Raw genomic sequence first — 14300 nt, 5'->3', positions numbered from 1 at the left:
TATATCTTGAGCTTTACCAAATTCACTTAGAGATAAGCATGAAAAGTTTTATAAATAAATAATATAGTAATTCTTAGACTTTGCATAAATTTCTCATGTATGAACTGAAAAACAGATGTAGGGGGAAAACTCAAAACGTAATCCATAATAAATTCTAACAAACATAACTATTTCTTAGGAATTTTTATTAGAAAATCTGGCATACATTTACCATGTTTGAGCCTACCTTTCCAGGGTTCATTTTTATACATGTTAATTTTAGTGTACACTTTATTCTTAATGAACGAATCTTGTCTCATAACTGAAGAAAGAAGGAATTATGATGAAGATTAGTGTCTAAGAAAATGTTTCATAACCAAAGAAAATATTTCAGTACATTAGATATTTCTAGGAAATGAATAGTCAAAAGAATAAAAAGCATAAAATTATTTATTTAAAATAAAACATTTTTTAATTGTTCTTGGAGTGTTAGTCAATCACAATCTGGTGTTATCTACAGCCACTGGACTTTGTTTGGAGATGAGGGTTACATTCACTGTTAACTGATTTGTTCATATGTATTTTATTTCTTTATCAACACATATTTACCATAAATAGTTTAAAACGCTTGTTTATGTGAATATTTTCCAAAGTTCAAAGAAAATTCTTAACTTGAAAAAATTGTATTTAGATAATTCATTCATTCATTTAGATAATTATTCTTGCCAGCTTAGTCAATGCATCCCCTGATCAATGAATCTGCATTAATCCCTTAACATTATTTTCTATTTCTATGTTCTTAGTGCCTCTTCTCTGATTTCACAACTACTTATCAAAACAAACAGCTTATCCTGTTTCACTGCTCTCAACATCTTTCATAATTGTCCTGTGATGTTTAAAGTTGCAGATAATTCACATATGAAATATAGTGTCTTTAATGTATCCCATTTCCTCAAATTATCTGCTTTCAATGAAACCTGAAATCTAATTTAAAGCAAAGTTCAAAATAAGATCTGTATAGCATCCATGGCAGTATTTTCACTTTGAAGATTTATGGCATGCTACAGCCTAGCTTTTTTAACAGGAATGAAAAAAGTAAACATCAAAAAGAGGGGATTCTAGCTCAAAGTAAGTTGAGAACTCATAAGAAATCACTTATTGGCCTTAAATTAATCCATTCATTCCAGTCTTGACTATTTGCTTTCCAGAATAGTGAATTTCAAGCTACAATTTCATGGCCACTATCATTATTATTGGAAAACAATGGAAATGTGAATGATATTATGACCAAAGACAGATACAAAATTCCATTTCCAAAATGGCAGATTCTGGAAAGTTATGTGCTATTTTTAATAAATTCAAGAACTGATTGTTAAAGTAATGGGCAATGACCATGTTGGATAAAAAGTGAGGATAATTGAGAATCAACATGAGTTCCCTGGGAGGAAATTAATCCAAAGTAACATAATGTTGCTCTACAGGCAGCATCCTATGGCAGGATGTCTCCCTGGAAGTTCTCCACTCCCAAGCATGGGTCCCTGGGCTTCCTGCCTCAGAAGTGCACAGAAGCTGGCACCATGGGAAGGTGAAGAGCTTCCCCAAAGATGACTCTTCCAAGCCTGTACACCTCACAGCCTTCCTCAGCTACAAGACTGGCATAACCCACATGGTGAGGGAGGTCAATAGGCCAGGGTGCAAGGTGAATAAGAAGGAAGTTGTGGAGGCTGTGACCATTGTGGAGCTGCTGCCCGTGGTGACTGTGGGCATTGTGGGCTATGTGGAAACACCTTGAAGCCTCCAGACCTTTAAGACCACCTTTGTGAGCATTTCAGCAATGAATGCAAAAGGCACTTCTATAAAACTGGCATAAATGTAAGACAAAGGCCTTTACCAAATACTGCAAGAAGTGGCAGGACGTAACAGCAAGAAGCAGTTGGAGAGGGACTTCAGCAGCATGAAGAAGTACTACCAGGTCATCTGTGTCATTGCCCACAACCAGAGGCATCTGCTTCCTATACATCAGAAGAAGGTGCACCTCATGGAGATCCAGGTGAACAGAGGCACTGGGCCGAAAAACTGGACTGGGCTGTCAAGAGGCTATAGTGACAGGTCCCTATGATTCAAGTGCTTGGGCAGGATGAGATGATTGCTGTCATTGGGGTGACCAAGGGCAAAGGCTACATAGGGGTCACCCGCCATTGGCACACTAAGAAGCTGCTCCATAAGACCCACCAAGGGCTGCATAAAGTTGCCTGTATTGGGGCATGACATCCTGCCCTGGTGGCCTTCTCTGTGGCTCAGGCTAGGCAGAAAGGCTACCATCACCACATTGAGATCAACAAGAAGATCTACAAGACTGGCCAGGGCTACCTCATCAAGGACAGTAAACTGATCAAGAAAAATATCTTTACTGATTAGGATCTGTCTGACAAGAACATCAAACCTCTGTGTGGCTTTGTCCACTATGTTGAAGTGACCAATGGCTTTGTCATGCTCAAAGGCTGCATGGTAGGAACCAAGAAACAAGTGCTCACCGTGTATGAGTCCTTGCTGGTGCAGACCAAATGGGAGACCCTGAAGAAGATTGACCTCAAGTTTATTGATGCCACCTCCAAATTTGGCCATGGTTGCTTCCAGACTGTGGAGGAGAAGAAAGTATTCATGGGACCCCTTAAGGACAGAATTGCAAAGGAAGAAGGGGCCTAATGTCAGAACAGATTGCACAGCTGGTAGAATCTCAATAAAATTATTTTCCAGTGGGGGGGGTGAAGTTACATAACATTCTTTCTCTGATAACTTTTTAATGTTACTGATCAGCAAATCACTGCCAAGATGATGTATTAATTTCAACAAAGAAAAATATCACATAATACCCTTGGAAATAAAGTAATAAATATTAACTTTAATAGCACTCTTTTTAATTAATTAATTAATTAATTAATTAATTTTGGCTGTGTTGAGTCCCAGTTGCAGCACGTGGTATCTTTCACTCTTTTTAAATTTATTTATTGATTTATTTTGGCTGTGTTTGGTCCCAGTTGCGGCATGTGGGATCTTTCATTGTGGCGGGCAGGCTCTTTGTTGTAGCATGTGGGCTTCTCTCTAGTTGTGGCACTTGGACTCCAGAGTGCGTGGGCTCAGTAGTTGTAGTGCATGGGTTTAGTACCCCCACAACATGTGGGATCTTATTTCCCTGACCAGGGATTGAACCCATGTCCTCTGCATTGGAAGGTGGATTCTTAACCACTGGACCACCAGGGAAGTCCCCCAGTAATAGTACTCTTAAGAGGATTACTTAAGTAGTGATTAATGGATATAGATCATGCTGAATAAAGCTTCAATTATAGCTCTGTAGTTTTCTGACTCTATTTGGTACCACTTAATAATTGGCTGGATGAGAAAAATGATTTTTAAATCAAATAGTAATTTTTAATATCAGTTAGATATCTAAAGCTGCAAAGATTTGTTAGAGTGATGTTCTTGAACAGCTAAAGTCCCTCCTACCAAAATCAACAAGATAATGAATAAAGATATATAAAAATAATCTAAGAAATCTTACACAGTCCATTATGCAAAATCTGGTTTCATAGCAGGTCCTATGAAAAAAATATCCAGAGGATTGATTTATTCACAATTTTTATTTTCATTCACTCATTTAATAAATATTTATCACCATGTCCTATTCTGGGTACTGGAAATATCATAGTGAACCAGAAAAATAAAGACTCTTTTCTTCTAGAGCTTACATTTTAATAGGTTGTAGCATAAGATTAACAAATAAATAAATAAACAAGATAATTTCAAATAGAAATAAGATTCAAAATATTTTGACTAGAAGTAGTGCTGAGGACTAATTTAGGCTAGGTCAGGAATGCCCACTGAGGATACAGTATTTGAGCTCAGAATACTAAAATGAAGGGTCATCAGGAGTTAAAGTTTTAAGGCAGAGAAAACATCATATTTGAACATCTTAGGTAGGGGAGGATGAGCTTGGCCAAGTCAAGCAAGTGGCAAGTGGTAGAATAAAAAGATAACAATGATTGTGCAGAGTAAGATCATTTAAGAATTTTACAGGTCATAAAAATAAATCTGATTTTATCCCAAGTAAAATGGGAAATTTCCATTTTGAGTAAGAAAGCATCTTGAGTAGGAAAGTAATATGATTATATTGGATCCATTTGACAGATCATCCCAGTTTCTCTGCAGAGAAAAGTACAGTGAGAGGCCAAGGGTTGACACAGAGAAATTAATTAAGAGTAATTCTGGTGAAAAAATTGTGACTTAGACCAGAATGGTGTCAATGGAAATGAAAATAATTGAATGGATTTAGAATGTAATCTGAGGTGAACCAAACAGAGTGAGTGAGAAATTAAACATGAGGATGAAGAGAAGACTCAAGAGTGACCCTTGGTTATAGGGATTAAAGAACGAGGTAAATAGTGGTAGAATTTACTTAAATCGGGGAAATATAGGGTAGGCATATGTTAAATTTAAGATATCATTTGGGTATTCAAATGTAGTTTTAAAATAGATCATTCAATATTAATGTACTCAGTACAAATTAAGCTCATTGGAGAGGTCAGATCTAATGATACAAATTCTGTAGATGTCAGCAAATAGATGAGATAATGCCATTGAAGAATACATAATGAGAAACTATAGAAGTAGAAAAATGGAAGAAATAGGGTTAAGCCCTGTGACATTTTAATATTTTGAGGTCAAACAGAGAAGTAAGGGGCTTCCCTGGTGGTGCAGTGGTTGGGAATCCACCTGCCGATGCAGGGGACACGGGTTCGTGCCCTGGTCCGGGAAGATCTCACATGCCACAGAGCGGCTGGGCCCGTGAGCCATGGCCGCTGATCCTGCACGTCCGGAGCCTGTGCTCCGCAATGGGAGAGGCCGCAACAGTGAGAGGCCCGTGTAGTACAAAAAACGAAAAACAAAAACAGAGAAGTAAGGACCACTAAAGCAGTTTGAGAAGGAGGAATAGGAGGAAAAAATCAGGAGAATATGGTGCTACAGAGGCCAAGACAAGAGACGGTTTCAAGAATGAAGAAGTGATCAGCGAAGTAAGGTATTGCCGAGAGGTTAAGTAAGATGAGGAAAAATAAGTGACCATAGGACTTCTTCTGGTCATAGAGGAGAAGATAATACAGACCAACCCATCCACTAATAATAACTAGAAGTGGTAAAATATGAAAAATATATGTAATACTTAGTGATAAATCTGACAAAAGATATGCAAGACCTGTACACTGAAAACTACAAAATACCACAGAAAGAAACCGAAAGACATGTAAATAAATGGAGAGTGGAGAGAGAAAATTCGTTCATTTTTTTAGAAATTCAGTGCTTTTAAGATGTCATTTTCCCCAAAATTATCTATAGTTCCAATGCCATTCTGATCAAAGCAGGTATATCTTTGTGTAAAAAAAATGGAGAGCTAATCCCAAAATGCGTCTAGAAATGCAAAGGACCTACAGTAGGCAAAACAAATTTGACAAAGAAAAAAAAATTGGAAAAAAAAAGAAAAAAATTGGAAGACTTATATTACCTGATTTCAAGAGTTATTTTAAAGCTTAAGTAGATAAGGCTGTGCAGTATTGACATCAAGAGAGACAAATGAATCCAGGAAACAGCATGGATAGTCCAGAAATAGTCCCACACAAATGAGGTCAATTGTTTTTTGACAAAGTTGCAAAGGCCATTCAGTAGAGAAAGAATAGTCTTTTCTATAAATATTGTTATAATTATTTAGAAGTCCATATTAAAAACAAAAAGTGAATTTCAATCCATCCTTTGCATGATTTACAAAAATTATCTTATTGTATATAGTAAACCTAAATTCAAGAACAAAAACTAAATCTTCCAAAAGCAAACAGGAGAAAACTTTAGTCAATGATAGATATGACACCAAAAGCAAGATCTAATTGAAATTAATAAGTAACACTTCATCAAAATTGAGAACCTCTGCTCTTCAAAGGACACTTAAGAAAATTAAAAGACAAGCCATAGGCTTGGAGAAAATATTTTAAAATTACATATTTGATCAAGGCTTTATATTCAGAATATTTTTTAATGGAGAGAAGACTCTCAAAACTCAATCATAAATGTACACAACTCAATAGCAAATGGGCACAAGACATAAAGAGAAATTTCACAAGAAAGATGTACAATTAGCACATAAGTAAATAGAGAGTTACTCAATGTCAAATTCAAACTGCAATGAGGTATCACGAAATAACTACTAAACTGACTAAAATTTGAAAGATTGACCATATCAAGTGTTGGCAAAGATGTGAAGACAACTGAAACTCCGTACACTGCTAATAGGGATGTAATGTGACACAACCTGTTTGAAAAACAGTTTGACACTTTCTTTAAAAATTATACATACACCTACCATCAGACTCAGCCATTCTACTCTTAGGTATTTACTCATGAGAAATAAAGACAAATTTCCATATAAAAACATGTACAGGGATATTTATGGAATCTATATTTATAATGTCCAAATTTATAAACAATACAATATCTATAAAAAGGTTAATAGATAAATTGTGATGCATTCATATAACAAAATACCATTCAGCAATAAGAAAGTATGAAGAATGGTTGCATGCAACAATATAGATAAATCTTTAAACTATTATGCTTAGTGAAAGAAGCCAGATAAAAAAGAATACATTGTATATGATCCCATTTTTACAAAATTATTTAAAATAAATGCCAATCCATAGTTACAGAAAGCAGAATAGGGATTGCTGGAGCCCAGAAGGGTTCAAGGAAGGGGAGCAAGGAGAGAATATGAAGTGGCCCAAGGAAAGTGTTGGGGGTGATTTTATGTTTATCTTGATTGTGGCAATGATTTTATAGGTACATGTATATGTCAAACTTGTCTGGCTGTGTAATGTATTCTAAGCTTCTATATCAATTAACCTCAAAAAAGATTTTAAAAGTAAATGTAAAAACATTCCCCCTGCCTATGAAAATGAGAACCAAGGGAGATTTTTATTGTGCTCCTTTTGAAAATTTTTGGATTTGTACCATGCAAATGTTCTTCCCATTCAAAGTGCAATTAATTAAAAAATTCTGTCCAAGCTGTTCCACATAAGATACTAATCTTGGTATCATTCACTACTAACACCTTTCTCTTCTTTTCAGTCATCTTTGTTTAATCAACACAAAATTCTGTCGATTCTGTCTTAGAACCATCTTTTGAATCTGTTATATTTCTTCCCTATTTTCACAGCTCTTGTCTAACTTTGCCGACCTTCATAAATGTCATCTTCCTGTTGAAGCCTTTTCTGATTCTCCCAGGCAGGTGATTGCCTTGGTCTTTGGACTTGGTCTTTTGACAGATTTCTGTAACAGATTTTGGAATATTTATTACAAATAAATAATATGCATTTGTTCCTTTTTGTTCCTATGTCCATCTCCCCAAGACAATGTATTATTCCTATTCAACAAATATTTGTTTCTTTAAATGTGAAGAATGGTTAAATGAAAGTATTTCTCCTGGAAGGATTATTTAGGGGAGAAATAATTGCTTTCATCTATTTTAAAAGCTATCATTTTTAGATAAGTATATACTTATTTTGTGTTTTTTAAAGATATAAACCATAGGAAATAAATTCAGAATAATTTTGATTAACCAAAGAAATAATATATTTAAAATCTATTTCAATTAGATAATAAACACATAAAACCAGTAAATTTAAAAGATTAAGTATTACAGGTAAAACAATAGTTCCTTATATGTAACATATTCAATTTCTGCCCTTACCTTACCCCTTGCCAAAAATAACCACTATCATGGGTTTGATGTGTACCCCTCCAGACTGTTAAATAATTTATTCATCACTAGACTTTCCCCCAAATAAAATAAACTGCCCCATGAGGTGATGGAGGTGATTTCCTCCGTCATAGTCAGCTGGCTGTCCAAATGTTATAAAGACTCTCAATGCAAAACCTGTATTAGTAAGAAATTTGAATTTGGTCTCAAATATGTCTTCCAGGAATATTATTATGTAATTATATATTTCTATACCTGCAAATATGCATATTTTGTCCACTTTACCATTCTCAAATTGGAGTAACTATTTAGAACCCAAATTCTTGGGATTTTAGATCTTAAAACAGAAATATATGCATTCAAGTAACACCTTCTACTCTTTCATTGTATTTCAAGACTCCCAGTTCTCATACTCTTAACAGTTTCATTCTTTTAAGATCTGCAAGTGACTAGACATAGAAAAAATCTTCCATAGCATTACTAATAACCTTTTTCAGAATGCGTTGACACCCAAGTTTTTGGAATGAAACTGAGCTTTTCTCTCTAAATGACCTGGTTATAAATATGTGATTTTGTGATTTTTCATAAAAAATATATATTTGGTCTTCATCACTATTTTTGGCACCTAGTTCCTAAAACCCTTAGAATTTCCTAAGTGCTGAGATCCATAAAGGTGTCTTTGGTTATGTCAATGAGGTAACTTTTGGACTTCACCTAAGGATGGGGGCTCTTTGCAGGTGGAGCCAACCAAGTGATTGATGGGTTGAAACTTTCAGTTTCACTCCCTCAACCTCTGGAAAGGGTAGAGAGACTAGGGGTTGAATCAATCACCAGTGACCAATGATTAAATCAACCATGTCTATATAAGGAAGCCTCCATAAAACACAAAATAATAGGGTTCAGAGAGCTTCTGGGTGGGTGAACAACACGTGGAAGTTCAGGGGCAGTGGCACACCTGGAGAGGGCATGGAAACTCTGTGTTCTTTCCTTATATCTTTCCCTATATCTCTTTCAACTGGCTGTTCCTGAGTTTTACCCTTTATAATAAATCCATAATCTAGTAAGTAAACTCTTTCTGTGAGGTATATGAGCTGCTCTAGCAAATTAATCAAACCCAATGAATCTCTGATTCATAGCCAGTTGGTCAAAAGCCCAAGTAAGGTGGTACCTGAAGTGTGGTGGGGAGTGGTAGATATGATGTTATCTCCAGGTAAATAGTTTCAGAATTGAGTTGAATTGTAGAATACCTAACTGGTGTCTGGGGGATTGTTTGCTGTTTGTGTGGGGAAAGCCCCAATCTCTCCCATCTTGGACTTGATCCAGGAACCCGATAGAAAATAAATAACCATACCCATTTTCATATGTGACATTTTCTAATTATAGAACTGTCAATTAAAAAATTAATCAATAGTCAATCAAGAAAAGAAATGGAAAATTTTATTCCAGCTAACCTAAGGATTATAACCTGGGAGATAGTCTTTCAGAAAGCTCTGAGCACTCTTCTGCCTCTTAGAGGTCAAAGCACAGTCATATAAGTTTTTGAGACAAAGGGTTTGTGGACTAGGAATATTGCCTGGCATTCCAGCAAACAAAGAATGTTGCCTGGCACCCCGTTTCTATAAGGATCAAGCCATCAGCCACAGCAGTTGCCCACTGACGGTCCACCCAGAGGGGATCAAGATGGAGAAAAATAGGACGCATTCTCTGCTTTGAACACTGGTTCTTAATAGTTAAGATGCATATCTAAGGAATAACTTCAAGGAACCCAGATCCTTGTATCTTCCCAGGAATAGAAAAATGCTAAAATAATTAACTTGAGTTGTCATTTTTTGTGTGATTAACAATAATCTTTTGATGTTCTACTACATGTTTTTTGTGGCAAAAATACTCCTGTATATCCTGGCTTCTCACTTACCTATTTGGAGCAGTTCTTGAGAGTGACCTGAGAGGCTGTCACCTGGGATATAGTCCTCAGTAAGGTCCCCAAGTAAAACTTAACTTGCAATTTTTAGGCTGTGTGTTTTTCTTCAGTAGACAGTTTGTACATCAAAGTAACATACTGACAGTTTATAATCCAACAAGGTGAGTAGTGAGTCATCATGATCCCTTACAAGATTGAGAAACAAATGTTATCTCCTAAGGAGGAGTTACCTTGCTGGTGCCAAGAGGAAATTGCCTTTTTCTTTTCTTTTCTTTCTTTTTTTCTTTGTTTTTTGTTTGTTTGTTTGTTTTTTCAAGTAGGCATTCCTGTGTCTTCCATGGGAAACTAGATAATGTATAATACAGATATACAGTGCACACTAAATGGGAGGGAGTAGTGGCTCAAATGGACAGAGAATTTAAAAATTTTATTGGCCTGCCTTAAAAATAATTTTATTTAATCAGATCATAATACCCATAAAACTGTCCAATTCATTGTGCATGCATAGATGTCTTAAAATGTCAGAAGCATTAAATAGCTGCAATGTGTCTGTACCACCAAAATTATAATAATTCCTATATTATAAAGTAGTATAAAAATAAAATTACAAATAGTGATTTATATCACAAATAATATAAAAAATAATATATTACAGATTAGGGGAATTTTACCAAATTTTTGCTCTTTAAGAAATAAAAAGACGTCCAGATGTGTTGCTAAAATTCTCTTCTGGGCCCAGAAAGAATATAATAGATTTTTCAGAGATGTGTTCCAGATTCCTTAGTTACGTGTACCCTGAGAATACCTGATGGATTTAGAGTGCAGGAGACAAATTATCACCAATGTGCCTTGATATGAGCAATGGTTATGATTAAAGTCCACCTGGGGGAGTTGAGGAAGATGGTTGAAGAGTAAGATGTGGAGATCAACTTCCTCCCCACAGATACATCAGAAATACATCTACATGTGGAACTGCTCCTATAGAACACCCACTGAATGCTGGCAGAAGTCCTCACACCTCCCAAAAGGCAAGAAACTCCCCACGTACCTGGGTAGGACGAAAGAAAAAAGAATAAACAGAGACAAAGAATAGGGACGGGACCTGCACCAGTGGGAGGGAGGTGTGAAAGAGGAAAGTTTTCCACACACTAGGAAGCCCCTTCGTGGGCGGAGACTGTGGGTGGCAGAGGAAGGAAGCTTCAGAGCCGTGGAGGAGAGCACAGCAACAGGGGTGCAGAGGGAAAAGTGGAGAGATTCCTGCACAGAGGATGAGTGTCAACCAGCACTCACCAGCCTGAGAGGCTGGTCTGCTCACATGCCAGGGCAGATGGTAGCTGGGAGCTGAGGCTCGGGCTTTGGAGGACAAATCCCAGGGAGAGGACTGGGGTTGGCTGTGTGAACACAGCCTGAAGGTGGCTAGTGCACCACAGTTAGCCAGGAGAGAGTCTGGGGAAAAAGCCTGGACCTGCCTAAGTGGCAACAGACCATTGTTTTGGGGTGCATGAGGAGAGGGAATTCCTTTCCCATGTTCCAACAGTAGGCACAGGACTGCCTAAGCAAGATCCAGAAATGGGCATGAGCCACAGCTATCAGCTTGGACCCCAGAAATGTAGCTAAGGCTACTGCTGCTGCTATCAAAAATCCTGTGTGCAAACACAGGTCACTATCCACACCCACACACACCCCACCCCCAAGAGCCTGTGTAGCCGCCACTGCCAGGGTCCTGTGATCCAGACACAACTTCCCTGGAAGAAAGCATGGTGTGCCTCAGGCTGTTGAAATATCATGTTGGCCTCTGCCACCACAGGCTCGCCTCACATTCCAATTATGACTACTGTACCCCTCCCTACCCCCGGCCTGAGTGAGCCAGAGCCCCCTAATCAGCCACTGCTTTAACCCCCTCCTGTCAGGGTAGCGAACAGATGCCTTAGGGTGACATATAGGCAGAGGTGGGGCCAAAACAAAAGCTGAAACTCAGGAGCTGTGTGAACAAAGAGAAAGGGAAATTTCTCCATGCAGCCTCAGGAGCAACAGATTAAATCCCCATGATCAACTTGAGGTACCCTCAACTGTGGAATATCTGTATAGAAAACAAGTGTTCCCAAAATTGAGGCTGATGACTTTAGGGGCAACTGTAGACTTGGGGTTTGCTGTCTTCAACTAATTTCTTTCTGATATTAATGTTTATCTTAGTTTAGTTTTTAGTGCTTGTTATCAGTGGTGGGTCTTTTTATTGGTTTGGTTGCTCATTTCTTTTCTTATTTTTAAAAATTATTATTATATTTTTAGGTTATTTTTTTTCTTTATTTTTCTCTCCCTTTTTTCTGAGCCATGTAGCTGATAGGGTCTTGGTGTTCTGGCCTGGTGTCAGGTCTGAGCCTCTGAGGTGGGAGAGTCGAGTTCAGGACATTGGACCACCAGAGACCTCCCATCCCCATGTAATATGAATCAGCGAGAGCTCTTCCAGAGATCTCTTTCTCAACACTAAGACCCAGCTCCACTCAGCAGCCAGCAAGCTCCAGTACTGGATACACCATGCCAAACAACTACCAAGACAGGAACACAACCCCACCCATTAGCAGAGAGGTTTCCTAAAATCATGATAAGGTCACAGACACACCAAAACACACCACTGGACTCTGTGCTGCCCACCAGAAAGAAAAGATCCAGCCTCTTCCACCAGAACACAGGCACCACTCCCCTCCACCATGAAGCCTACACAAGAGACTGAACTAACATCACCCACTGGGGGCAGGCATCAAAAACAATGTGAACTATGAACATGCAGCCTGCGAAAAGGAGATCACAAACAGAGTAAGTTAAACAAAATGAGAAGATAGAGAAATATGCAGCAGATGAGGAGCAAAGGTAAAACCAACCAGGCCAAAAAAATGAAGAGGAAATAGGCAGTCTACCTGAAAAATAATTCAGAGTAATGAGAGTAAAGATGTTCCAAAATCTTGGAAATAGAATCCAGAAAATAAAAGAAATGTTTAATAAGGACCTAGAAAAACTAAAAAGCAAACAATGTGAACAACACAATAAAAGAAATTAAAAATTCACTAGAAGGATCAATAGCAGAATAACTGAGGCAGAAGAATGGATAAGTGACCTGGAAGATAAAATAATGGAAATAACTACCACAGAGTAGAATAAAGATAAAAGAATGAAAAGAATTAAGGACAGTCCCAGAGACTTCTGGGACAGCATTAAATGCATGAACATTCAAATTATAGGGGTCCCAGAAGAAGAAGAGGAAAACAAAGGGTCTGAGAAAATATTGGAAGAGATTATAGTTGAAAACTTTCTTAATGTGGGAAAGGAAATAGTCAATCAAGCCCTGGAAGTGCAGAGAGTCTCATACAGGATAAATTCAAGTAGAAACAGGCCAAGACACATATCAATCAAACTATCAAAAATTAAATACAAAGAAAAAAATATTAAAAGCAGCAAAGGAAAAACAACAAATAACATACGAGGGAATCCCCATAAGGTTTTTAACTGATTTTTCAGGAGAAATGTTGCAGGGCAGAAGGGAGTGGCAGGACATATTTAAAGTGATGAAAGGGAACATCCTACAACCGAGATTACTCTACCCAGAAGGATCTCATTCAGATTCGATGGAGAAATTAAAACCTTTACAGACAAGTAAACATTAAGAAAATTCAGCACCACCAAACAAGCTTTACAACAAATGTTAAAAAAACTTTTCTAAGGGGGCTTCCCTGGTGGCACAGTGTTTGAGAGTCTGCCTGCTGATGCAGGGGACATGGGTTCGTGTCCCAGTCCGGGAAGATCCCACATGCCGCAGAGCAGCTGGGCCTGTGAGCGAGCCATGGCCGCTGAGCCTGCATGTCTGGAGCCTGTGCTATGCAACGGTAGAGACCACAACAGTGAGAGACATGCGTATAGCAAAAAAAACCAACCAAACAAACAAACAAAAAGAACTTCTCTAGGAAACACAAAAGAAGGAAAAGACCTACAAAAACAAACCAAAAACAATTAAGAAAATGAGAATAGGAAAATACATATTGATAATTACCTTTAATGGGAATGGATTAAATACTCCAACCAAAAGACATAGGCTGGCTGAATGGATACAAAAACAAGACCCATATATATGTTGTCTACAAGAGGCCCACTTCATACTGAGGGACACATACAGACTGAATGTGAGGGGATGGAAAATCATATTCCATGCAAATGGAAATCAAAAGAAAGTTGGACAATTCTCATATAAGACAAAATAGACTTTAAAATAAAGACTATTAGAAGAGAAAAAGAAGGACACTACATAACGATCAAGAGATCAATCCAAGAGGAAGATATGACAATTGTAAATATTTATGCACCCAATATAGGAACATCTCAATGCATAAGGCATATGCTAACAGCCATAAAAAGGGAAATCAACAGTAACACAAAAATAGTAGGTGACTTTAACACCTTACTTTCACCAATGGACAGATCATCCAACATGAAAATAAATAAGGACACACAAGCTTTAAATGACACGTTAGACAAGGTGGACTTCATTGTTATTTACAGGACATTCCATCAAAAACAACAGAATACAGTTTTTTTTCAAGTGCTCATGGAACATTC

At 37.5% G+C, this 14300-nt stretch overlaps 1 pseudogene across 1 annotated transcript; it reads left to right on the top strand.

The window, feature by feature from the left end:
• Positions 1 to 1478: 1478 nt before the first annotated feature.
• On the top strand, positions 1479 to 2685 carry LOC307068313 (large ribosomal subunit protein uL3-like; annotated as a pseudogene). The gene has a single exon. The product of its transcript is annotated as a large ribosomal subunit protein uL3-like (transcript).
• Positions 2686 to 14300: the final 11615 nt, after the last annotated feature.

The sequence above is a fragment of the Hyperoodon ampullatus genome, assembly GCF_949752795.1.
Source record: "Hyperoodon ampullatus genome assembly, chromosome: 19".
In the NCBI taxonomy this organism is placed as follows: Eukaryota; Metazoa; Chordata; class Mammalia; order Artiodactyla; family Ziphiidae; genus Hyperoodon; species Hyperoodon ampullatus.
The sequence above is the reverse complement of the archived record's forward strand: the minus strand, read 5'-3'. Positions and strand labels throughout refer to the sequence as shown.